This window comes from Rattus rattus, chromosome 4 (genome assembly GCF_011064425.1).
Source record: "Rattus rattus isolate New Zealand chromosome 4, Rrattus_CSIRO_v1, whole genome shotgun sequence".
NCBI lineage: Eukaryota > Metazoa > Chordata > Mammalia > Rodentia > Muridae > Rattus > Rattus rattus.
Genome location: NC_046157.1, coordinates 76,916,473 through 76,940,857, shown reverse-complemented (window position 1 = coordinate 76,940,857; position 24,385 = coordinate 76,916,473). Strand labels below are relative to the sequence as shown.

The following is a 24,385-nucleotide window of genomic DNA, read 5'->3' as shown; positions in this document are numbered from 1 at the left end:
GTAGGAAGTATCACCGATGCATTTATAGTTTCTGATAAGGGCATGAGAACAATGAAAACATGCCCCTACTTACATTGCCAGACAATCTGACACTTAAGTCAAAGAAACACTGTGACACATGGAGGATGTTTATCACAATCAAGTGCAATGTTCCGTTTTCAAAGAGCATCCTAAGTGATGCAACTCAAAGTGGGAGGAAAGCTGCTCATCCTCGAAGCCTCCTCCTGGGCTCTGTTGTTGGAGGGGGTGGAAACTGAAAAGAAACTGTATAGAAGATGGTGCACACTTGCCAACGTAGCTGTGTTCAGCCACTCTTTAGTTCTGCCAAAGTGGAGGTGGTGCAGGGAGCATGGTCTGCAAAACAGCAGATGAGGGTGGCTTGGTCCCCATGGAAACCAGATCTCCCATTGAGAAGTAAACAGATTTGGTACTTTTGTCATCAGTACCCTTCAAAAATTGCAAAACAATCCATTTTATTGTATTGTCTTAAAAGAATTATTCTAAGACATATTTTCTGGAGGATACTTCCAGTTCCGCATGAGTGTTATGAAGTTAGGTTCCATCTAAAACACTGAAATGAGATGTTTTGAAAGTTCCATAGTTATCATCATGGTTCAGTACTCCACTGAAGTCTGTGAGAGTAACTGGAGCCTATCATTTATGGAGAATGAGATATGAATGTCCATCTCAAGGTGAAACATCACTCCACTATGAAATTTATACAATGAAAATACTGATAATTGTAATTAGATAACAATCAAATCATAGCACAGCAGTCAAGTGTTAGACTGTGCTTTGCATTTCTAAGTAAACAGAAGATTATCTTTCATCCTAACATGTGATTCGAACATCTTTGAGAGCTGTAGATAAAATATGTGATTCTAACTTTTGAAGCTGCTACTATATGTATTTGCAACTCTATAATTGTGAGAGAATGTGTATGTGTTCAATAAATATTTATTATCTAGTAAATTCTATTCCATGTGTAGACATGACAAGAATTTGACCATTCCTTATATACAGAAGTAATCTGACTTCCCTTATACACTTGTTTCTCTTGAAGATAATATATCAATCAAGATAAAGTGCTGAAATAGGAAGAAAACTATCTAACCATTTAGTATCCAAATTATATTAAATATCTATTTAACTCTAGCTGAGATGTTTGGCATATTCTACACATATAACTGAGGTGACCCCTCCCTCATTTTAACATTTAAGTCAAATCAAAATAACAATTATGCTCTCACAAGTATTAATTTACCCTTTATCTTAAGATACATTTACCATTTAAGATACATCAAGAACTCATTGTTCTTGAGTTTGGGTAGATGTTTAAGGGTCCTGCTGCAGAGTTCTGCTGTTGTGACCAACAGTGTTATTACAGAAAACTTTCAAATATTTTTATATTAGAAAGTAACATTGTTTTCTTGGACTGATATCACAGCAATTTTCAGAGTCATTGTAGATATGTCAGAAAACTTAGAAAAGCAACCAATATTGAAAAAGTAACTGTTTCATGAATGAGCATTTTCATGGGTACATGCTGTTCTTGGACAGAGTATTTCAACTGTCATCTATGAAACATAAACCAAGGACAAGCAACAAGAGCTTTTGACTATATTCAAGGAGAGCAGAGATTTCTTCCGACCTTTTTGCTCAAGTTCTAAATAATTATTTTTCTAAGCATATAACCCTATTCCAATACCTAGAAAGGCTTTAGTCATCACATGTTCCAATGTTCTTCTCTCTTGCATTACTCACTTATTTAGTTTTTTATGCATTCTAGCCACTTAAGTAAATACTACTCTCATTGAAAAGGGACATAATATAATTTTATATATATATATATATATATATATTATAAATACCAACATCATAGAATCACAGCTTAATAAGCTATCTCATATATGTAATTCAATGACATTACGAGTCCAAGAAAGTACCATACAATAGCAGAAAATCATAGTTCCACAGCCAGTAATAGAGGGCATCATCTTTATTTGGAACATAGCTTATGGTAGAAAACCTCTTCCTCTTCCTCTTCCTCTCCCTCTCCCTCTCTTTCTCTCTGTGTGTGTGTGTGTGTGTGTGTGTGTGTGTGTGCACCTGTGTGTTTGTCTATGTGTATGCTTGCATACATGCAAGGACACACATGCATAAGCAAAGAAGTATCCACAGTGCCATGGAGCACTGTGGAGGTCAGAGAAGAGAACTCTCAGAAGTTGCCACTCTCTTGCCAAATTGTGAGATCTTGGTATAGGACTCAAGCCCATACATAGGTGCCACTCCCCACTGAGACTTCTTGCTAGCCCCTAATAGGGGTTGTGCTGTGTGTGTGTGTGTGTGTGTGTGTGTGTCTGTGTGTGTCTGTGTGTGTGCTCTGTGTGTGCTCTATTAGTGTGTATGTGTTTTAGAAATGTTTTTCTTATTATGGCTTCGGCCTGCCAGTTCAAATTATGCTTTTTGTAGGAACAAAGAATAAGTCCTTTACTTCTCGTGCCCCTCTGTTACTTATCAGGTAATTTTACCTGTGATACATGCATTACTTATTCTAGAGATGCTTTCTATTTTATTAGAAATATGAATCCATATATTTGAGTTTAGAATGCAAAGGAGATTCTAAGTAGATTAAAAGATAGCTGTGATAAGGTATAGAAACTGATTCAACAGAAATTGTGAAGGCAACTGTCTGCTGTGCTAACACTTCCCATCCATGTACACCATCATTTGTCGAGATGTTCTTCACCCAGTCAACCGGCAGAAAAGTCACCAGCTAGTCTAACAAAGATGACATAAATAAAATAAATAATATACTCGAATCTAAGAAGTGTATAAAACAGATATAGAGCCCTAACCATCATGGTGGCAGCAATTGCAAGAAGCAGCTGTCAGCCATACGGATGTGAAACAAATGGAAGAGGTTAGGGTTATTTAAAACTTTCTTCAAGATGTTTCTGAGCTGGTGCTGGGATCCTGGAAGAGGCTCCCTGGCGCTAGGATCAGAATCTAAAGTGGAGCAACAGCCCCCGGTTTCAGTGTTTCTGAAGAAATATGAAGAGGCTGGACCAAGAAGTAAAGGAAAAACTGAAAACTGGATTCTACTGGTGCCTCAGGAATAAATGATCACATTAGGGCCAGGTAGTGAAGTTGGATACACTTTTAACCACAGAAAGCAGAAGTAAGAGGAAACAGCAAGTCCTCTTTTCTTTCCTAGCCTTACAGCTTTCCTTTAGTATCCCAACTTGCAGAGCCTAACAGCTTGCTGCCAATGAAGAAATGTGGTTTGCAGAGTCCCAGCCCAAACTATGAAGAAGCATATGGAGATGGGTGTTGAAACTGAAAGACAAAAGTTTAATAACTGGCACACTTGCTTCCTTGTGTTTTTAATTATTTATGTACATGACTGTCTTTTTAGCCTAAAAATTCCTCCTTGAGGGCAGGAAATAAATTTGTATCCATTCCATTATCCAGCATAGCATTTGATGTTCAGTTGCTATTGAATATATCCATGGTTAATGTATAGCAGCCTCATGTTTATCCTTATAAAATGTTCTGTTGAAGAAATTGTTCTGTTCTCTCCCTCCCCTCCCCCTTCCCTTCCTCCACCCTCTTCCCCTCCACGTCTCATCCTCTCCTTCCATCTTTTTCTCTCAGATCCTGTGATGATCATTGCCTGATTTGAGTTCATCTCTCAATTTTCAGCAAACTACCTATTGCTATAAACTCATGAGTGAAATGTGTAGTGAGACTCCAGCAAACCCAACGATCACGTGTTCTGCTAGTTAATTATAGTATGACACATTCCACACTACAGATCTCCACGTCAAGGTACTGCATCAAGACTAGAAGCTTCTGTTTCTAACAAGCTCACAGGTATCTAGTCTGGGAGCCACATTTTTTGTTGCATTGCTTTAATAAATACCAGAAGAAAAAATGTTTTTTAAAACTGCTTTATACTTTAACTCAACAAAATATCAGGTACATGGTACAAATAAATAAAAATGTTTAGAGTTATAAAATACTTGTGGCAGTGGTTGAGATATGACCAATTTCTCATAAAACTGTTAATTCGATAACTTATTAGGATACCCAAAAAGCCTTAAATAAGAATTAATGTACTTTGGAAAATTTATGGAAGATGTGAGTATCATACAGAGCGGCTTTTTGTTTAGAATATTGCAGCTGACTTCGGGAAGGTGTTTATAATTCATGTTTGTACTCGCTTTAATTTTCTCTTAATTGATAGATAATGTGGCTAGTATACCCATTACAAATCAGCATCATTCAACTTCAAATATTTTGATAATTTGCTTTAATTCAGGTAAAGTACTAAAACGTATCTGATAGAAGACACTCAAACACTTTGAAATTTATGGACATATAATTGCATGCAAATATTTCTAATATCAAAAAAAAGATGCAGTGCAATTTCCTCCTCAAGGCTGCACAATGGAATCTCCCGGAAAGCCTGTTAAAGCTCTGATAGTCAAGCCTATGCCAGAAAATCATGATGTGAAATCAGATATGCTGAGAATTTTAAAGTGTTACTCACGTGAACGATTCTGGTGCGTGTATGGGATATAGGATCACCATATATATTCTATCAGTTGTAAGAATTGTTAGGGCAATGGGACAAAAAAAGACTGTGAAACAGACTTAGCATGTCTTGCTGATAGGTAATAACTGATATGAACTCCATGTATAGAAGACATTGACCATTAATTAATTATTACAACTACCTTTGAAATAGGTATTAATCTTCCTTTTTAAATATGTCCTTGTCTCTGAGTCACAGAAAACTTGTTACTTACTTAAAACAGAGTAGATGAAAGAGCCCAAGGCAGAATCCAAGAATTTACCTTCAAGATTTCTTCTCCCAATGCTATACCCAATTCTTCATAAAGAATGGGAAAAAACCAACCTTTGTTGGTGGTGTTGATCTTAAATCAGTCAAGGGCAAAGCAGATAGGAGTCTTTTGTTCATCCTAGTTTGATGCCTGAATTGTTGGCTAATGCCATTTTAAGCCTAGCACACATAAAAATCAAATCAAAACAAATCCAGGCTGCCGAGTCAGTGCAGGAGGAGGAAAATAGAGACCTGAGTTGGTGGGAGATGGCACTCACTGACCTGCCTCCACCCCACAGCACAGGCCAGCCATAGACTCAGAGCCCCACCCACCACCACACAGTATAGGGAGGAAGGAGGAAGACAAGACAGAGAACTTAGGACCATGGCATCTACAGACTTGCCCTCCTACATAAGGCACAGGCAGACCATAGACACCAGCTTACACATGCCGCATCATGGCCATGTCTCTTGGACCTGACAAAGACTTCACCCAGGGGCCTACCAGCATGGACAGCCTACAGGGAAGCCACCATAATATACAAGAATGTGGTGGACAGATAGAAGAGAAAGAAAAGTGCAGCAGTTTGAGCATTATGAGGAAAGATGGGACTGGAGACTCAAGGGTGGAGAAGAATAGCCTTGTGTGAGTGGCCAGCCCCACACCTTGGGGCCATGGTGAAGTCATAGTCCAAGTGGCCCTTGAAGGCCATTTCTGGGGTTCAGGACAATACAGCATCAGGGAGCAATGCTCATACCCCACTAGAGAACATGAGAATGTTCCTCGTCAGGGAAGAGACTGAGGACCACATGGATGTTCAAGGATTGGCAGAACTAGCGCTGCCCCTCACTGGCAGGAGAGCTGGACTCACCTTCCCTGGCAGCACTCTGGAGAGTGGACCCTGCACCTCATGTGGACAGTACCCCTGTGCTGATCCTGGTGGTTGGGGCACAAGTGAGCCAGCCTTTAGGGCAAGAATGCTGGAGAGCTAGCCCTGACCATCATGGATGCTTGGCTGATACCTTCACACACACACACACACACACACACACACACACACACACACACACACACACACACGAATGCACAGAGAGAGAGAGAGAGAGAGAGAGAGAGACACACAGACAGACTCACACATCACCACAAAACAACTGCAGCACTCTGGAGAGCAGACTTGTCTTAGGGGTTTACTGCTATGAATAGACACTATGACCAAGACAACTCTTATAAGGACATTTAATTGGGGCTGGCTTAGATGTTCAGAGGTTCAGTCTATTACCATTAAGGTGGGAACGTGGCAGCATCCAGGCAGGCATGGTGCAGGAGGAGCTGAGAGTTCTACATCTTCATCTGAAGGCTGTTAGCAGAATACTGACTTTCAGGCAGCTAGGATGAGGGTTTTTAAGCCAACATCCACATTGGCACACCTACTTCAACAATGTCATACCCACTCCAACAGGGCCACACCTTCTCATAGTGCCATTCTCTGGGCCGAGCATATACAAACTATCACATTCCACTCTCTGGCCCCCATAGGCTTGTCCAAACATGACCCCTTATGAGTCTATGGGGGCCATACCTAAATATAACATAATAAAAAATACACTTAGTTCAATTTCCAAAGTCCCCATAGTTTCTAACAGTCTGAACAATGTTAAAAGTCCAAAGCTCAAGGTCTCTTCTGAGATATATCCAGTCACTGTAATCCCCAAAGCCAGACAGGAAACCTGATGGGCAAACTCCAAACTTTGCATCTCTATGCCTAATGTCAAAGCGTTCTACAGATCTCCAATTCCCTTTTCATCCTTGTTGACTGTAACAAACTTCTTTCTCCTAGCCTGGTTTAACTCCCTGTTAGCAGCTTTCCTCAGCAAATAGCCCACAGTTTTGGCATCTTGAACATCTTGGAGTCTCCAAGACAACTTCAATGTTACAGCTTCCTGTTCCAATGTCTAGGATCCACACATGATCTTTTGGGTTCCTCCAAAGGGCTGGCATCACTTCTCCAGCTCTGCCCTCTGTGGCGCTCTAAGCTCAGGTTGATCCACAGCACTGCTGCTGCTGTTCTTGGTGATCATCCCATGGTACTGGCATCTCCAATGCACTTGTATCTTCCCCTCAACCAGGCTTCACCAATAGCCTCTCATACCCTCTCCTCCTGGTGCCAAACCTTATATCTTTTGCATGACCCCTTCAGTCCTGGGCCATCAACTGCAACTGAGGCTGTACTTTCACCAATGTCCTTCTATGACCTCTCACAGTACTAAGCCTCAGCTGCTCTTCATGACCCCTTCATACCTTCAAAACCAGTACCACCGGGGTGACTCTTACACATTACCAAGTACAGCTGCTACCAGAGGACAACCTTGGCTATCTCTTGTACACAGCTTCTTTGTGCTCTCAGAAAATACTTCCAAGAAGATTTCACCTCAGTGATGATGGCCTCTTCATAATCACCATTATTCTTTTTAGCTCCAGCTAACCGATATCAATTGTCTCCATAATTCCTTTTATTCTTGACTCTAAGGCTTGAGTCACATGACTGAAGCTGCCATGTTCTGCTGATTGCTGGGGCTGGAACATGGCTCTCCTTACCAACTATTACCAACTCTATTACCAACTTTCTGTTTTCCAACTCCCTCACTGTCTAAACTTGGCTGTCCTGGATCTTGCTTTGTAGGTTGATCTTGATCTTAGAGATCTGCCCGTCTGTCTCCTGGGATTAAAGTTGTTTTGTACCATGCCTGGATTTAAACTTTATCTATCTATCTATCTATCTATCTATCTATCTATCTATCTATCTATCTATCTATCTATCTATCTTGTATATTTTTTGTATTTATGTTTTAAATGTTATCTCTTTCACCCCCTCTTCCATCCCCCTGCTTCTATAAAGAAGCTCCCACTAACACCCACCCACTCCTACCTCAACACCCTGGCATTTCTCTACACTGGAGAACAAGCCTTCACAGGCTAAGGGCTTCTCCTCCTATTGGTGCCAGACAATGCCAACCTCTGCTATGGGGCTGGAGCCATGAGCCCCTCCATGTGTACTATTTGCTTGGTGGTTTATTCCCTGGGAGCCTTGGAGGGTCTGGTTGGTTGATATTGTTGTTCTTCCTATGAGGCTGCAAACCCCTTAAGTTCTTTCAGTCCTTTCTCTAACTCCTCCATTGCAGTGTCCATGCTCAGTCCAATCGTTAGCTACAAGCATGCTCGTCTGTATCAGTAAGGCTCTGGCAGAGCTTCTTAGGAGACATACATATAAGGCTCCTGTCAGCAAGTACTTCTAGGCATCAGCAAGTGATTGGGTTTGGTGGCTACATATGGGATGATCTTTCCTTCAGTCTCTGCTCCATTCTTTGCCCCTATATTTCTTCCTGTGAGCATTTTGTTCCACTTTATGAGATGGGCTGAAACATTCACATTTTGGTCTTCCTTCTTCTTGAGCTTCATAGGTCTGTGAATTGTATATTGGGTATTCTGAGCTTTTGGGCTAATATCCACATATTAGTGAGTGCATACCATACCATGTGTGTTCTTTTGTGTCTGGGCTACCTCACTCAGGAGGATATTTTCTAGTTATATCCATTTGCCTATGAATTTTGGGAAGACATTTTTTTTGGCCCAATTGATAAGATATAATTGCCCACCTACACATACAAAGCCCAATACACACCCATCCCTTAAGAACATTTGTAACAACCTGTAAAGGTACAGCGTGGAATCTTAGCGTCACCTGCCATGTTGTCCTGCATGGTTTATCTCTGGGAAGACATTTTTTTAAAAGCTGAGTAGTACTCCATTTGTAGATGTACCACGTTTTCTGTATCCATGCCTCTGTTGAAGGACATCTAGGTTCTTTCCAGTGTCTGGCTGTTATAAAAAAGGCTGCTATGAACATAGTAGAGCATGTGCCTTGTTATATGTTGGACCATCTTTTGGGTGTATGCCCAGGAGTGGTATAGCTGGGTCCTCAGGTAGTATTATGTCCAATTTTCTGAGGAACTGCCAGACTGATTTCCAGAGTGGTTGTGCCAGCTTGCAATCCCACCAACTATAGAGGAGTGTTCTTTCTCCACATCCTCACCAGCATCTACTGTCACCTGAGTTTTTAATCTTAGCCATTCTGACTGGTATAAGGTGGAATCTCAGGGTTGTTTTGATTTGCATTTCCCTGATGACTAAGATGTTGAACAATTCTTTAGGTGCCACTTGGCCATTCAATATTCCTCAGTGGAAAATTTTATGTTCAGCTTAGTACCCCATTTTTTAATAGGATTATTTGATTCTCTGGAGTCTAACTTATTAAGTTCTTTGTATATATTAGATATTAGCACTCTATAAGATGTAGGGTTGGTAAAGATCATTTTCCAATCTGTTGGTTGCCATTTTGTCCTAATGACAGTGTCCATTGCCTTACAGAAGCTTTGCAATTTTACGAAGTCCCATTTGTCAATTCTTAGTCTTAGACCATAAGACATTGGTGTTCTGCTCAGGAAATTTTTTTCCTGTGCCTATGTATTTGAGACTCTTCCTCACTTTCTCTTCTATTAGTTTCAATGTAGCTGGTTTTATGTGGAAGTCTTTGATTCACTTGTACTTGAGATTTGCAAAAAGATCATTCTTCATGATCAAAATTTAAGCTTTTCTTAACCTAAAACTTGCTCTGTCTCAGGCTGGCCCTGAACTCAGATACCTGCTTAGCTTTATTTCTTGGGATTAAAGGTGTGTACCACCATGCCTGGATCTAAACTTAGTTGAGTAGGATCTTGCCCCAAAGTCCCACTCCCTTAATCTGCTGTTTCCTAGAACACAGGATTAGGCTCCATTTCACTTCCTGATGCCCCTTTAATACTCAAACCACATATTTTATATTTTTCCTTTCTCAGCTTCCTATACTTGTTTAAAATGTTATTTATAAGACTTAACCAGAGAATGAAGTCTATGTTGGGTGTTTCTGAAACTTCCTTGGTCAATTAAATTAACAAGTCTCTTCATCTTAACCTCAGGCAGACTTTTCAAACAATTGCAAAAAGTAGCCACATTCATCACCAAAATACCATGAAAATAGCCACATGCTGATAAAGTTCTTCTCCACTGAAACAATTCAAATCACACTCAGTAATGAAGTCTTCCACATTCCTACTAGGATAGCCCATGTAGTCTGACTTAAAGTATTCTACTGTTGTCAAAATCCAAAGTCCCCAAATCCACATCTTCCAAACAAAAGCATGATCAGGCCTATCACAGCAATACCCAAGTCCCTGGTACCAACTTCCGTCTTAGTTAGGGTTTTACTGCTGTGAACAGATACCATGACTAAGGCAACTCTTTTTTTTTTTTTTTAATCTTTATTAAGTTGAGTATTTCTTATTTACATTTCGATTGTTATTCCCTTTCCCGGATTCCGGGCAAACATCCCCCTAACCCCTCCCCTTCTCCTTCTATATGGGGGTCCCCTTCCCCATCCTCCCCCCATTACTGCCCTCCCCCAACAATCACATTCACTGGTAGTTCAGTCTTGGCAGGACCAAGGGCTTCCCCTTCCACTAGTGCTCTTACTAGGCTATTCATTGCTACCTATGAGGTTGGAACCCAGGGTCAGTCCATGTATAGTCTTTGGGTAGTGGCTTAGTCCCTGGAAGCTCTGGTTGGTTGGCACTGTTGTTCATATGGGGTCTCGAGCCGACTAAGGCAACTCTTAAAAGGACAACAGTTAATAGGTGCTGGCTTACAGATTCAGAGATTCAGTCCACTATCATCAAGATGGGAACATAGCAGCATTCAAGCAGGGATGGTGCAGGAGGAGCTGAGAGGTCTACATCGTCATCTGAAGGCTGTTAGCAGAATACTGACTTCCAGGAAGGTAGGATGAGGGCCTTAAAGCCAACACTCACATTGATACATCTACTTCAACAGGGCTACACCTTCTAATCATGCCATTCCCTAGGCTAAGCATTTACAACCATCACAGGGCCCTATACACAATAGAGCTTGCCCTGATTTGGGGAAGGGGGTGATAAGCCATACCCATAGCATGAAAGCAGGAGAGCAGACCTGACATAAGCTGATGGTGGCTGGAGCAGTGCTGGAGAGCTCTTCCTGGTGCAGTAGATAAGTTAGAGCCAGCAAGGTGACTAGCTGAGCTACCACCTAGGCATAGATCCAGGGCTCTGGGTTAGCTCACCTCAAAAATCTATGTCATCTGTAAATGGTTGGTATGTCTGAAAGGGCCAATACTGCTGATCCATAGCTACAGGATGTCCATGACAGAACACAACAACAGAATAACTGGAGGCAGGTGAGAATCCAATATTGATATATCACAAAAACTAATGGAATCAGAACAATGATTCATTCCAATGATCCAAGATCATTGCAATTAACTGAGTTACCTAACTTTCTTTATGCCCTGGGTTTCTAATATGTACTGTTAAAATAATAAGTTAATTCTACCACTAAACTATTATACAATAAAGTAAATTGATATGCTAATATTAGCAATTACAGTGATTGGATAGAAAAGGAATAACCAATAGGGATGATTTGGTGTTTGGCTATTATCTTAGTTAAGGTTTTATTGCTGTGAAGAGACACTATGACCAAAGGAACTTTTATAAAGGCACACATTTAATCAGGGTCAGCTTATAGTTTCAGAAGTTCAATCCACTGTCATCATGTCAGGGAGCATGTCTTGTACAGGCTGACTTAGTGCTGGAGGAGCTATGAGTTCTACATTTTGATCTAAAGGCAACCATCCTGAAATCTGCCAGGAGGAGGCTCTGCTTCCACATTGGGAAAGTGTGAGCATTATGAGACTTCAAAGCCCACTCCCACAGTGACACACTTCCTTTAACAAGGCCATACCTATGCCAACAAGATCACTCCTCCTAATAGTGCCTCTCCCCATGGGCCAAGTTTTCAAGCCCATGATTCTATGTGGGCCAAATCTATTCAAATCAGCACAGCTATAAAACAATGAAGAGTCCTGTTGTCTCGGTGAGCCTTGAGTGCCAACATGACTCAAACCAGAGGTACTAGAAAGGAGAAGACTCATTTGAGGAATTCCATTAATCAGGTTGACTTGTGAGTACGTATGTTGGGGTGTTCTTGATTATTAATTGATGAAAGACCCAGTGAACTGTGGAAAGCAGCATTTTTATTCAGGAGTCATAGCTATATAAGAAATCTATGTAGCCATAAATTAGTAAGCAACCCAGCACCAGAGAGTTAGCAGCACCCTTCGCAGTCCCTGCTACACTTCCTCATCTGTGAGTGAGTCCCCTGGTCAGAGGTGATGCTTCACGGAATAGCAATCAGTCCCACCTTCAGCTTTCTTTCTGGATGTCCTGCTCTGAGACAATGACTTATTATAGCCTACAAGTATAAGATGAAGTAAATTTTTTTCTGCCCCAACTTGCTTGTGGACAGAGTGTTTTTTCAATCACAGCAATAGAAAAACAGAGTGTTTTTTCAATCACAGCAATCACATGTGTGCCACTTATGAATTACTGATAGCCTATCTATAGAGCAGGTCCATAATTTCCAAGTCATCTTATAGTAATTATACTTCTCTTCTTAATCTTAAACATGTCCTAGTTTGTAAAACACATAGAAGAACTATGTTAACTGTAACATATAAATTACAGGGAGATCCAAAAGACAACTTTCAGTTAGTAAGGTCCAAAATGAGGAGGAAAATATTGTGCTACTGAAAACAACATAGGCAGGAGCATTTGGTGAGTTCCAAAATTGAACACTATCATTTCTAAATGCATATCGCTTTAAACATGTATTTAGAAAGACATAACAGCCACTTCAGGGCTGAAATCAAGGGGGTAAGGGTTAAGAGCAGGATGTGGCCTGCTGAGACTGAACCTTTAAAGTTTAAAACAAAGAATCAACCCAGGATTGCTTCATTATTAAGGCCATGTGTGGCCTGAAACTCTCAAAAAAAAGTCCAGACTTGATATATTTGGCCAACTCATCAGTGGTGTGGAGGTTTGGATTTTCTTTTTTGTTACAGGGAGTAATAGCAATGTGAACCCGAGAAGAAAACCCAGTGTCATAGCTAAGTTTTTTATCAATAGGCTGAAAATAGGATCTAGGTATCTAAGCTTATCTGTGTGATGACTGAAGGAGGAAAGAAAGGAAGAACTAACTGCCATCAGATCTCATAAAACCTTCCATTTGTTTGAAAGAACATGAACATGAAGCTTCGGGGGGAAAATAGCTTGTGCGGTTTCCCTTACCTTGGTGATTTCACATGGATAATATTCTCGGTCCAAAATTGCTTTAAAAGAACATATCACCTCTCACATAACATTCCAGGATCATGGCAAAGGAGTGCGGCTGGGAGGTGAACCTCAGCTGGGAAAGTGAAGCCAGAGTTTCTGCATTCCTCACAAGTACCCATAGTTCCTCTAATTATATCCGAGGCTTGTAAACAGGAAAGTGTTTCACAGATGTAAAGAATCCAAGAGGTGAGCCAAAGAAATAAAACAAATATATGCCTTGGCCAAAGCACACTGGATTAAAGCAATGTGAATCGGGAACAGGGAGAAGCACTTTAGATAAATGGCTACAATGGTAGAATCATGGGCAAAATACCACATTTTCAGAAAAATTTGCCACTAAGGGAAAAATTGTGGCTTTTGATTATTATGACCAGGGCATAGGTAATAAAAGTGAAGGAGAGACATTACCATAATACCTTTACCTTTGTTTCCAAACTTTCAGAGTTAAACCTAGAATTCATCACTTCCATGGAGTCTAACAAAAACAATATTTCCATATCCTCTGAAATATATTTCTACCCTTAAGTATGCACTTCTACTTTTACTAATTTCTATTTGCTTATGCTCTAAAGCTTTACAGATTTTTTAAAATATTGCTTTGCTAGTAACTGGTTTATCATTAGTGTTGTGTTGGGCATTTTCTGTTGCCAAGTTGAATCACATAGAACTTGTTAGTAAAGTTCTCTGAGAATTTAAGACATAGTTTTTAGAGAAAGTGCAATGTATTTAAAATTATTTACCAAACACTCCAGCCCTCACTCTGACTCTGGCATCTAGAAAATACATAGGAAGTTGACTGGGGTCCTAGACATAACATATTTCCATTAAAACTGTCCCCAAAAAGTTCCATTCACCAGCTTCCCATATGTGGCCTATCCTATTGATTCATTAGCATAACTGTATGATTACAAACTTCTTGTTATCTAATTTGCTTTCCCAGAATTCCTCCTGCCTCTTTCCCTGTGGAACGAAAGTCCTGTGACATCTGTTTCTTGTAGAACTATCAAGAATCATAAGTAGCTTCGTTTGCTGCTTAAGTAATGGATTCTTCAACCTTTTTCCCCCGACAACTAGTGTTCTCTTTCTCTTTTCCTCTTTTGTCATATGGAAAAGATAAATACCAGAGCCAAAAATATCAGATAAAAAGAGAACTGAGAATAAAACTCTTTGAACACTGACCATGAGCAAAGCATACTTATGAAGTATGCTCAAAAGTGTTGGAATTCATGTGTTTTTACTATTAAATAAGCCCATATCAAAACCACTACCTGGGAACTTTTTTTCATATCAGCCTACTCAAAAATCTAGCTAAACAACAAGTTAGCACGCACTCAATTCCAGCTACTTATTGCTCAAAGACTTTGATGGGACAGGAGTTAGTGGGTAAAGGACTTACCCTACAAGTTGAAGACCAGAGTCTGGTACCAGAAGCCATGTAGAATTCTGATGAAATGACCAGACATCTGTAATCTTAGCACTCCTTTGGAGAAGTGGAAGGTGGAGTCAGAAGAATTTGTCCTTCAGCCCCTGTCATATTGAACCTATGCTCACACAAAGAAACACACACATCTGAAAGTCAATAAACAAACACCTCCAAATTCTGTGGATGAAGGAAAACTTTGTTGTCCTAAATACACTGTAGCTTGGATAAGCTTGGCTAAGTAATCAGTTTTGCAGTCTGTTCCACCCACTGTTCTGAGAACTTAACTGGTATGAATTTCACCAGAACACTTGACTGGAATGGGTAAATAATGTGATTGCAGTAGGTGAGTGCCATGGTGTGGAAACTCAGATGGGGCTGTACTTTTTAATCACTTTGGCAATCCTCTCCATGTAGCCAGAACTTATTTCCAGGAGTGTCCCCAGGGCAAGTTCCCTATGATCTCCAAGAAAGAAATGTTAGCATTTATGGTGACCAACTCAAAGGTCACGAGGCATTATTACTGTCATATTCTGCTACCGTGAGTCACAGTATCAACCCAAATTTTACAAAGGAGAAACAGATGTATCTGATCACAAGTCCTCTCATTGACAGGTGGGTAAATAAAGAGATTTTTTTGGTCTTCAAAGGCTAGGTAGTAGACCTCAAATTAAATACATTCAGGGGCTCAATTTAATATTTAACATTTCATTTGTCAGCATCCCTTTAGGATTACCCCACATTGTATAACATAACAAAGTTCAAGTATATTGAACTTTCCCCCAAATCATGTTTACTAAATAAGGTTTTTACATTGCTCTTATTGCTGCAGTATCTTAGTTGAGGTATAACTTTTTGTTTTCAGTAAAAGTCTGAGGACAATCTGAGGCTATCATTATACCATAGGAGAATGTGGCAACTTTCCATATCCCCATAGGAGTAAAGCCATCTATGTTATTGCATTTGCCCTTCATGTGGGGATCCTAAAGCAGGTTATCAAGCTCATAGGGCAATTGTTCCACCCACTGAACCATCCATCCCCTTAATTCTTGAAGTGTTTTTATGCAGCAATAAAAGTGTGAAAAACTGGGGCATATTTTTAACCCTTTGTGTTCAGTTGAGTTTTTAATTATATGATACAGGAAGGAAAAAAAGAGTTAGAAAAAAAGATTATTAAATTTTGGCTTTTAGATACCTCTTAAATGTATCTAAAAAGCAGTGATTGTTTGTGTTTGTGTGTGTGAGTGTGTGTGTGTGTGTGATTCTGCGTCTGTTTGTCTGTGTCTGTCTGTTTGTTGTGCACATATACATGAGTACTTGCAAAAGTGCAGGTGTCTGTACATGTACTATGGAAGCCGAAGGTTTTCCTTTATTAGGTCAATGTATACATTCTATTTGGGTCACATAGAATTTTAAAATTCTTCTTTCATGTATTTTTGCAGATTTCCCCTCTTCTGCCCCCTGAGCCTATCCTCCACCTTGCCATCCTTCTCCCCAGACCCATGGTCCCTCTGTTTCCTCTCAGAAAAGAGAATGCTTCCCAGCAATATCAACCAAACATGCTTAACAAGCTACAGTAAGACCAGGCACATAGCATCACATCAAGGCGCGACAAGGCAACCAAGTAGCAAGAAATGTTTCCCACAGATAGGCAAAAGAACTGGGTTAGTCCCTATTCCCACAGTTAGGATTTTCCCAAGAACACCAAGAAACTCAGCCATAGCGACCTCCTGAACAGAACATCAATAGTTCAGGCATTAAGATCAACAATTCATAAATGGGACTTCATGAAACTGAAAAGCTTCTGTAATGCAAAGGGTACCATCAATAGGACAAAACGGCAACCTACAGAATAGGAAACAGTCTTCACCATCCCCACATCTGATAGAAAGATAATGTCCAAAATATATTTTAAAAAATCAAGAAACTAGACATCAACAAACTGAATAATAAAAATTTTAAATGAGGGACAGTTCTAAACAGAGAATTCTTAACAGAAGAATCTCAAATGACCCACTTTATTTTTGAAAACAGAATCTCACACTGAACCTGTAGTGTGAGCTAGATTGGATGACCAGTAAGCCCATGAGATCCTGTAAGCCCCTGTTCTTATGCCCCTGCCTCCTCTCAGTACCACCAACCTATCCCCCAACCCACCACCCTCTGATGCTGGAGCTCTAGGTAAGTGCCACCAAATACAGCTTTCACATCCACCAAGCTGGCTTTTTCTACATCTGTCAACATCAAAAATTGGAAAGAAGCTGGAGAGATAATTCTGTGCAAAATTGCTTGCTGTATAAGATGGATGCCCTGGGTCCTATCGCCAGAACCCATATAATACCCTCATAAAATACTACGTATCTCTAATTTCAGGGCCTACAAGGGAAGATGAGAGGTAGAGACAGGGAAACTACTGGAACCTCATGGACTGAGCAGTTTGGCATGTGCATCTTTATTCATTTTACTTAAGTTCAAAGCATAATAAATCAATAGGAGTTTGTTTTAGTCTCTCTCCCTCTCCCTCTCTCTCTCCTTCTTCCTCTCTCTCTCTCCTTCTTCCTCTCTCTCTCTCTCTCTCTCTCTCTCTCTCTCTCTCTCTCACACACACACACACACACACACACACACACAAACCATAAACAATGAGTTAAGGGAGGGTGCTGTGTTCATCATGGCTTCAGGGATTGACCTGATAGGGGAAACAAGGGAATTAAAAAACAAAACAAAACGGGGGGGCGGGAAAAAATGGGGAGAGTGAGCTATGATCATATGGTCTGGGTTCACACAGATTGGATTCACTGATGGAAAACCACACCCTCAGTCACCCCTAAATATATAGACTTGAATAATGAGGCAGTGTTATCACATACAGAAAAACAAGGAGGCAGAATTTAAGCTACATAGCCAAGCATTGAATCTTCAGGCCATAAACATTCAAGCAGGAGAAGCTATGGTAGGCATTTCTACATACATTTTCAACATTCACACTAAGTTCTTTGAGGAAGACTTTGACATTTCCCTTTGATGTTACCCTGGGGAAAAGGCCTAGTCATTCCTAGATTTGAGGCGCTAGGGTTGTTGAGAACGCTGTGCTCTTGTCAACAGCACACAATGCATCAGTACCTCCTTCACTCCCAGATTTCTCTGCTCCCTACACAGGGTTGGTGTGGGCTAATAGTTCCAAGACTTTGTGTATTATGCAATGAGGGCAGGGCTTGAGATAGCTTGGCATTAGGTTTGCAGTCAGGAAGCAAAGAGCAATGAATGCTTACACTCCGGTGGTATTCTTCCTTTCACTCACTCCTGGCCTCTAGCCTGTGGTATGTTACCACCCAGATTTAGGTTGGGTTATCTCAGTTCAATTAGCCCAAGCTAATCAATCCCTCACAATGCTGTCCAGACGTGTTTCCATGGTGACTCTAAATCCCTGCAATGTGACAGTCAAAATAAAATTAATTATATTTTTTCTCATTCATCAAGACATGCTTTTCAGTTTTCACTTACATTGGGCAAGATTCGTGCTGTCTTGCATGGTCTCCAAATTGATAATATTATATTGATAATAATTCATCCAAGTTTTACCCGTGGTTTGTGTTAGTCTATGCCTGATACTAGATTGGAGTATTAAGGAATGGCTATTTCGTGCCTTTTCCTCAAATCTTAACAATGTCTGGCTTCTAATGGATGGTCTAACAAAAATTTTAAAAATCTGTCGGTGATACTAGTGTCTAGTATCATTTTATGTATAAATTGACAAGAATTTTTATCTCCATTATTAATAATTTTATCATCCTGTAGTAATAACATTTTATCATAAACAAATGAGAACCTATGTTATTGTACAAATTATTCAGGAATTGACTTATTAATCCTTGATTTTAAATTGGTTTTGCTATACCAAAACACAAGATGTTCTCTAAAAACTGCTGGCTGTTCTGGTTTGGGAATTTGTTTTAGAAAATATAAAACAGGTGCTGATCATATGCGGTCATTTATAGAAACTTAAAAATGAATTTTGAGTGTATATTTTATAAAACATATGCAAAGTTAACTTAATTTCCAATGCAAATAAAATAAATATTGATATTTATAAATACCAGATGAAACGTTTCCAAATTAATATCAGGACTTGCAAAAGTGAACTCCCATGCTTAGATTACTAAGGGAAGGACAAATGAAGGCAACTTGTGAATTGTACATATTTATAACTACATAGTACTAATTAGATAATGCTGCTATAGGCAATTATGCAGAAAAATGATCACAATATTCCTTTTGAAATCAGATTTATAAGTGAGTAGTGCTCTTCCACAAGTTAGTTGCTAAATGTTAGGATAATTCATATTGTCTTTGCTATTCTGACAAACAGCTACTGCTAAAAACTCAAGTTTATTAATTAATAAAACTTCCATCAGTTGTAATTCTTACAACACCATCATCTCTAATTCACAATCTGATCATACACTGTTAATAATGAAGATCTTGTTGGGCTTCCTGACTTGTCTAAGTCAAATAAAGAAAAACATTTTCTTCCTTTTTTATAGCAGTATTTTTAATTGAAACCATTTTTTCATACAATTTATTCTGATCACTGTTTCTCTTCCGTAATCTCCTTTCAAATCCTCCCTACCTCCCACCCATCCAACTTTATGTGAACTCTCTCTCTCTTCAGGAAAAAAATGACAATTAAAATAAATTAATCAGAATAAAAGAAAACCAAACAAACAAAAACAAAGGAAAATTATGAGTAACACATATGTATGTATGTACACACACACACACACACACACACACACACACACACACACACACACACACACACACTACTATTGAGTTTATTTTGTGTTGGCCATCTACTTGCTCAGAGTGGAGTCTGCCCTTAAGAATGGTTTGTATACCCAGTGAAACTTCATTTGAGAAAAGTCATTTTTCCTTTGTGAGGAACTGATACGTGGAAGGTGACTTCTGGATTAGGGTTGGGGGCTACTGTTCAGTTCCCCTTCTCAGTGCGGGGATCCCATCTGGCTTAGGCCTGTGCAGGACCAGCTTTTAGGAGTTCATATGTGCATCAGTCCTGCTGTATCTGGAAGGCACTGTTTCCTCGATGATGCCAACTTGGAAGTGTTTCATTCCTGCTTCCTGATTAAAGTTCTGTAATCATTTCTACCATGATTAAATTAATAAATTCAATATACTCACTTCAGTGAGATATAATTTAATTTACAACTCAATTTAGGGGACAGAAAAATAGTACAATAATTCTATGTTAAATTTAAAATAAAGTTACAAACTTAAATAATATATTTAATAAATGTTAATAGTTGTATTCTTAAAATAAGATGAAATTAAAAATTGATGCTAATAATGATTAGAAATTTGAAAACCTAATTTATATACATATGTATAGAACCATATCCTTATACTATAAGGTATAGTATAGGGTATAGTATATAGTATATAGTATATTTTAAAGTTCCTATTAGACAACATGTATTATGGTAAATATATTTTTCTGTAACAAATATATAAAAGACTCCTACTAAATTATTTGGAAATATTTTCTACTTTTATAAGAATGAAACACTTTACTGCTAAAATCTCATAAAATTGTCACAATATAATACTTAACTCCTGTTACTTCTAAATCAAACATCCTCTTACCAAAATTCTCTATCATTAAGCACATGGATGTTTAAAATCTGTTGTCATACTTGTAAGAAAAATATTTAGAGTAGCTCAAAGACAACTCACAGTTTAACAAGCTAGTCCAGCCTCTTCCCATTGCAATATGGCATCGTCATCTACAAAGCTGAGGCTTGAGATGGGTGCAATTAAGTCACAAGAGCAAGTGACAGACATACCTCAGAGGCTTTGAGGCTTATTCTTCTGGTTTTCTTCATGCTGAGTCATTGTGGTTTGACTACAAAATATTTCTAAACATCCCTTCTCAGTAACACTGCTCTTGGGGCTGGAAAGACGCCACAGCAATTCAGGGTACCTACTGCTCCTGCAGAAGACCACAGGCGACTGTGACAATTCAGGGTACCCACTGCTCCTGCAGAAGACCACAGGCGACTGTGACAATTCAGGGTGTCTACCTACTGCTGTGACAATTCAGGGTACCCACTGCTCCTGCACAAGACCACAGGCGACTGTGACAATTCAGGGTACCCACTGCTCCTGCACAAGACCACAGGCGACTGTGACAATTCAGGGTACCCACTGCTCCTGCACAAGACCACAGGCGACTGTGACAATTCAGGGTACCCACTGCTCCTGCACAAGACCACAGGCGACTGTGACAATTCAGGGTACCCACTGCTCCTGCAGAAGACCACAGGCGACTGTGACAATTCAGGGTGTCTACTGCTCTTGCAGAAGACCACAGGCGACTGGGACAATTCAGGGTGTCTACTGCTCCTGCAGAAGAGCACAGGCGACTGTGACTTGCAGCCATCAGCATCTCCAACTCCAGTGGAATCCAATAGCTTTTATTGGTTGCCAGTGACATCAGGGTGACATGTGGGGAACACACGTGCACACACTCGTACACACCTTTAAGCAAGTATCCATATACATAAAATAAAAATAAATCTAAATAATGGGAGAAAAAAGCAAACAATTGCAATTCTTTCATAATATTTTTCCTGTGTTACAGGATCATCTCTTTATTTTGTTGCTTTGGACACTGCAGTAGAATTACACTCTGATGCTGTCAGTTCTAGCATGAAACAACGAGAAAGAAAAAAATTCATCAACATAACTTTTACTGTGCAATCTGAAATATAGAAAAATCAAGCACCAACCAATTTATTATTAAAGAGATAAATAAATGCAGTGAAATTGAAGCATTGTACAATGAGTAACAGCTAAAAAAAACCAATAGCATAATACCTGAAAGAGAGGTCAAGGAAGGAATTAAATGTATATTAGCTACAAAAATACCTAAATATAAATTAGTGGAGAATGTGAAGGTTTGTACAATGAAAACCTTAATGCATTGATGAAAAAAATGGAAGAAGACACTGATTCACACACACAAGTGCAATGAAAAAATTATGTCCATGGATTAGACTATTTGATATTTTTAAACTGCACATATTGTTCAAAAGGGCAGCAGATACAACCCAATCTCTATGAAAGTAACCATGATATTATTTCTAAAAACAATGCACTTATTTTATATTCTATGTGCAATGCCTGCATGTACATATTGTACTAGGTGCATGCATGAGCTTCATGCAAACCAGAAGAGAACATATGGTCCCCTCAAGATGGAGTACAGCTTGTGTGCTACTGTGTCAGACCTGAACCCTGGCCCTCTACAAAAGTAGCAAATACTCGTAACCATTTGGCAATATCTCCAGCCCCAACATTCTTTACAGAACTAAAAATAAATAGTTTTTCTTTAAATCAGAACAAACCATTTGAATACCCAAAACAATCTTGGCAAAGAAGGACAGAGAAGAAAATGTTATGCTTCTTGACTTGAGAATATACCACAAAACCACAGGCAAATAAATAGCAGTTTTACCAGCAAAGCAGACAATCAGCCAATGGACAGAATACACAGCTTCAGAGTTAAACAGCAAATCTATATGGCTAATTTTTGACAGAGGTGCTAAGAGCGTGTATGTACATTAAAGAGTCTATTTTTCAATAAACTATAAATATAAATACATCAATGTAACAGTTGATGTTACAAAAAAATGAAATGAAACAACAACAAAGCAAACAACAAAAACACCAGTAAAGGAAGTATTTCAGAGAATTGGAATAGACAAGAATATTTATTTATTCTTTTAGAATAGTCCCAAAGCTCAAGAAATAAAAGTAACAATCAACAAATGATATTACATAAAGAACTTCAGCTGAGTCACTTGTGACACATACCTTTAATCCTAGTACTTGGGAGACAGAACCAGATCTCTGTAAGTTCAAGGCCAGCCTGGTCTACACAGAGAGTTCTAGGACAGCCAGAAACACACGTAGAAATGTTGTCTCAAAAAAAAAAATTTAAGGTGCAAGATCTGCTGCTGCTGAGGAGAGGAGCGTCAACTGCAGCACCATGGTAGCTCAACCGAAGAACCTTGAGGGCTACGTGGGATTTGCCAACCTCCCAAATCAAGTGTACAGAAAATCAGTGAAAAGAGGATTTGAATTCACTCTTATGGTAGTAGGTGAATCTGGACTGGAAAAGTCGACATTAATCAACTCATTATTCCTCACAGATTTGTATTCTCCAGAGTATCCAGGACCTTCTCATAGAATCAAAAAGACTGTACAGCTGGAGCAATCCAAAGTTTTAATCAAAGAAGGTGGTATTCAGTTGCTGCTGACGATAGTTGATACTCCAGGACTTGGAGATGCAGTGGATAATAGTAATTGCTGGCAGCCTGCTATCGACTACATTGATAGTAAATTTGAAGATTTCTTAAATGCAGAATCTCGAGTGAACAGACGACAGATGCCTGATAACAGGGTGCAGTGTTGTTTATACTTCATTGTTCCTTCAGGACATGGACTTAAACCATTGGATATTGAGTTTATGAAACATTTGCATGAAAAAGTGAATATCATCCCATTAATTGCTAAAGCAGACACACTTACACCAGAGGAATATCAACAGTTTAAAAAGCAGATAATGAAAGAAATCCAAGAACATAAAATTAAAATATATGAATTTCCAGAAACAGATGATGAAGAAGAGAATAAGCTGGTTAAGAAGATAAAGGACCTCTTGCTGTGGTGGGTAGTAATACTATCATTCAAGTTAATGGCAAGAGAGTCCGAGGAAGGCATTATCCTTGGGGTGTGGCTGAAGTTGAAAATGGTGAACATTGTGATTTCACAATTCTAAGAAATATGTTGATACGAACACACATGCAGGGCTTGAAAGATGTTACCAATAACGTACACTATGAGAACTACAGAAGCAGGAAACTAGCAGCAGTGACCTACACTGGAGTAGATAACAACAAGAACAAAGGGCAACTTACCAAGAGCCCTCTGGGACAGACGGAAGAAGAAAGAAGGGACCATGTGGCCGAGATGAAGAAGATGGAGATGGGGATGGAGCAGGTGTTTGAGATGAAGGTCAAAGAAAATTTCAAAAACTGAAGAACTCTGAAGCCGAGCTGCAGCGGTGCCATGAGCAAATGAAAAAAGAATTTAGAAGCACAGCACAAAGAATTAGAGGAAAAACATCGTCAGTTTGAAGAAGAAAAAGCAAACTGGGAAGCTTAACAACGTATTTTAGAGCAACAGAATTCTTCAAGAACCTTGGAAAAGAACAAGAAGAAAGGCAAGATCTTTTAAACTCTATTGACCACCAGTTATGTATTAGTTGCCAATACGCCAGCTTGGACATCAGTGTTTGTTGGATCCGTTTGACCAATTTGCACCGATTTTATCCATAATGATGGATTTAACAGCATGACAAAAATTATTTTTTGTTGTTGTTCTCGAAGGAGATTAAGATGCCTTGAATTGTCTAGGATATTGTGTACTTAGAAATTAACAGCCCTAAGTACCTTTCTACATTTTTTCTTTTTTTTTAAATTAAAAAGATGTCTTCAGTTTAATGCAAGAAAACATTTTACTGTTGTACAATCATGTTCTGGTGCTTTGATTGTTTACAGAATATTCTAAAATAAAAGGACTCTGGAAGGTTTCCATTGAGGATAAATTGCCATAATATGGTGCAAAGTATGCTACTCTATGATAATTATAATACAGAGTTTCCATTCGATGCAGCCTATACAATAATGTATTTAGTCTAACACAGTGGACCCTATTTTTTGACACTTCCATTG

The 24,385-nt window shown here is 39.2% G+C and overlaps 1 pseudogene across 1 annotated transcript; it reads left to right on the top strand.

The window, feature by feature from the left end:
* The first annotated feature begins 22,599 nt into the window (after positions 1 to 22,599).
* LOC116899057 lies at positions 22,600 to 24,070 on the top strand (annotated as a pseudogene). Its single transcript, XR_004387687.1, has one exon. The product of XR_004387687.1 is annotated as a septin-7-like (transcript).
* The last annotated feature ends 315 nt before the right edge of the window (positions 24,071 to 24,385 follow it).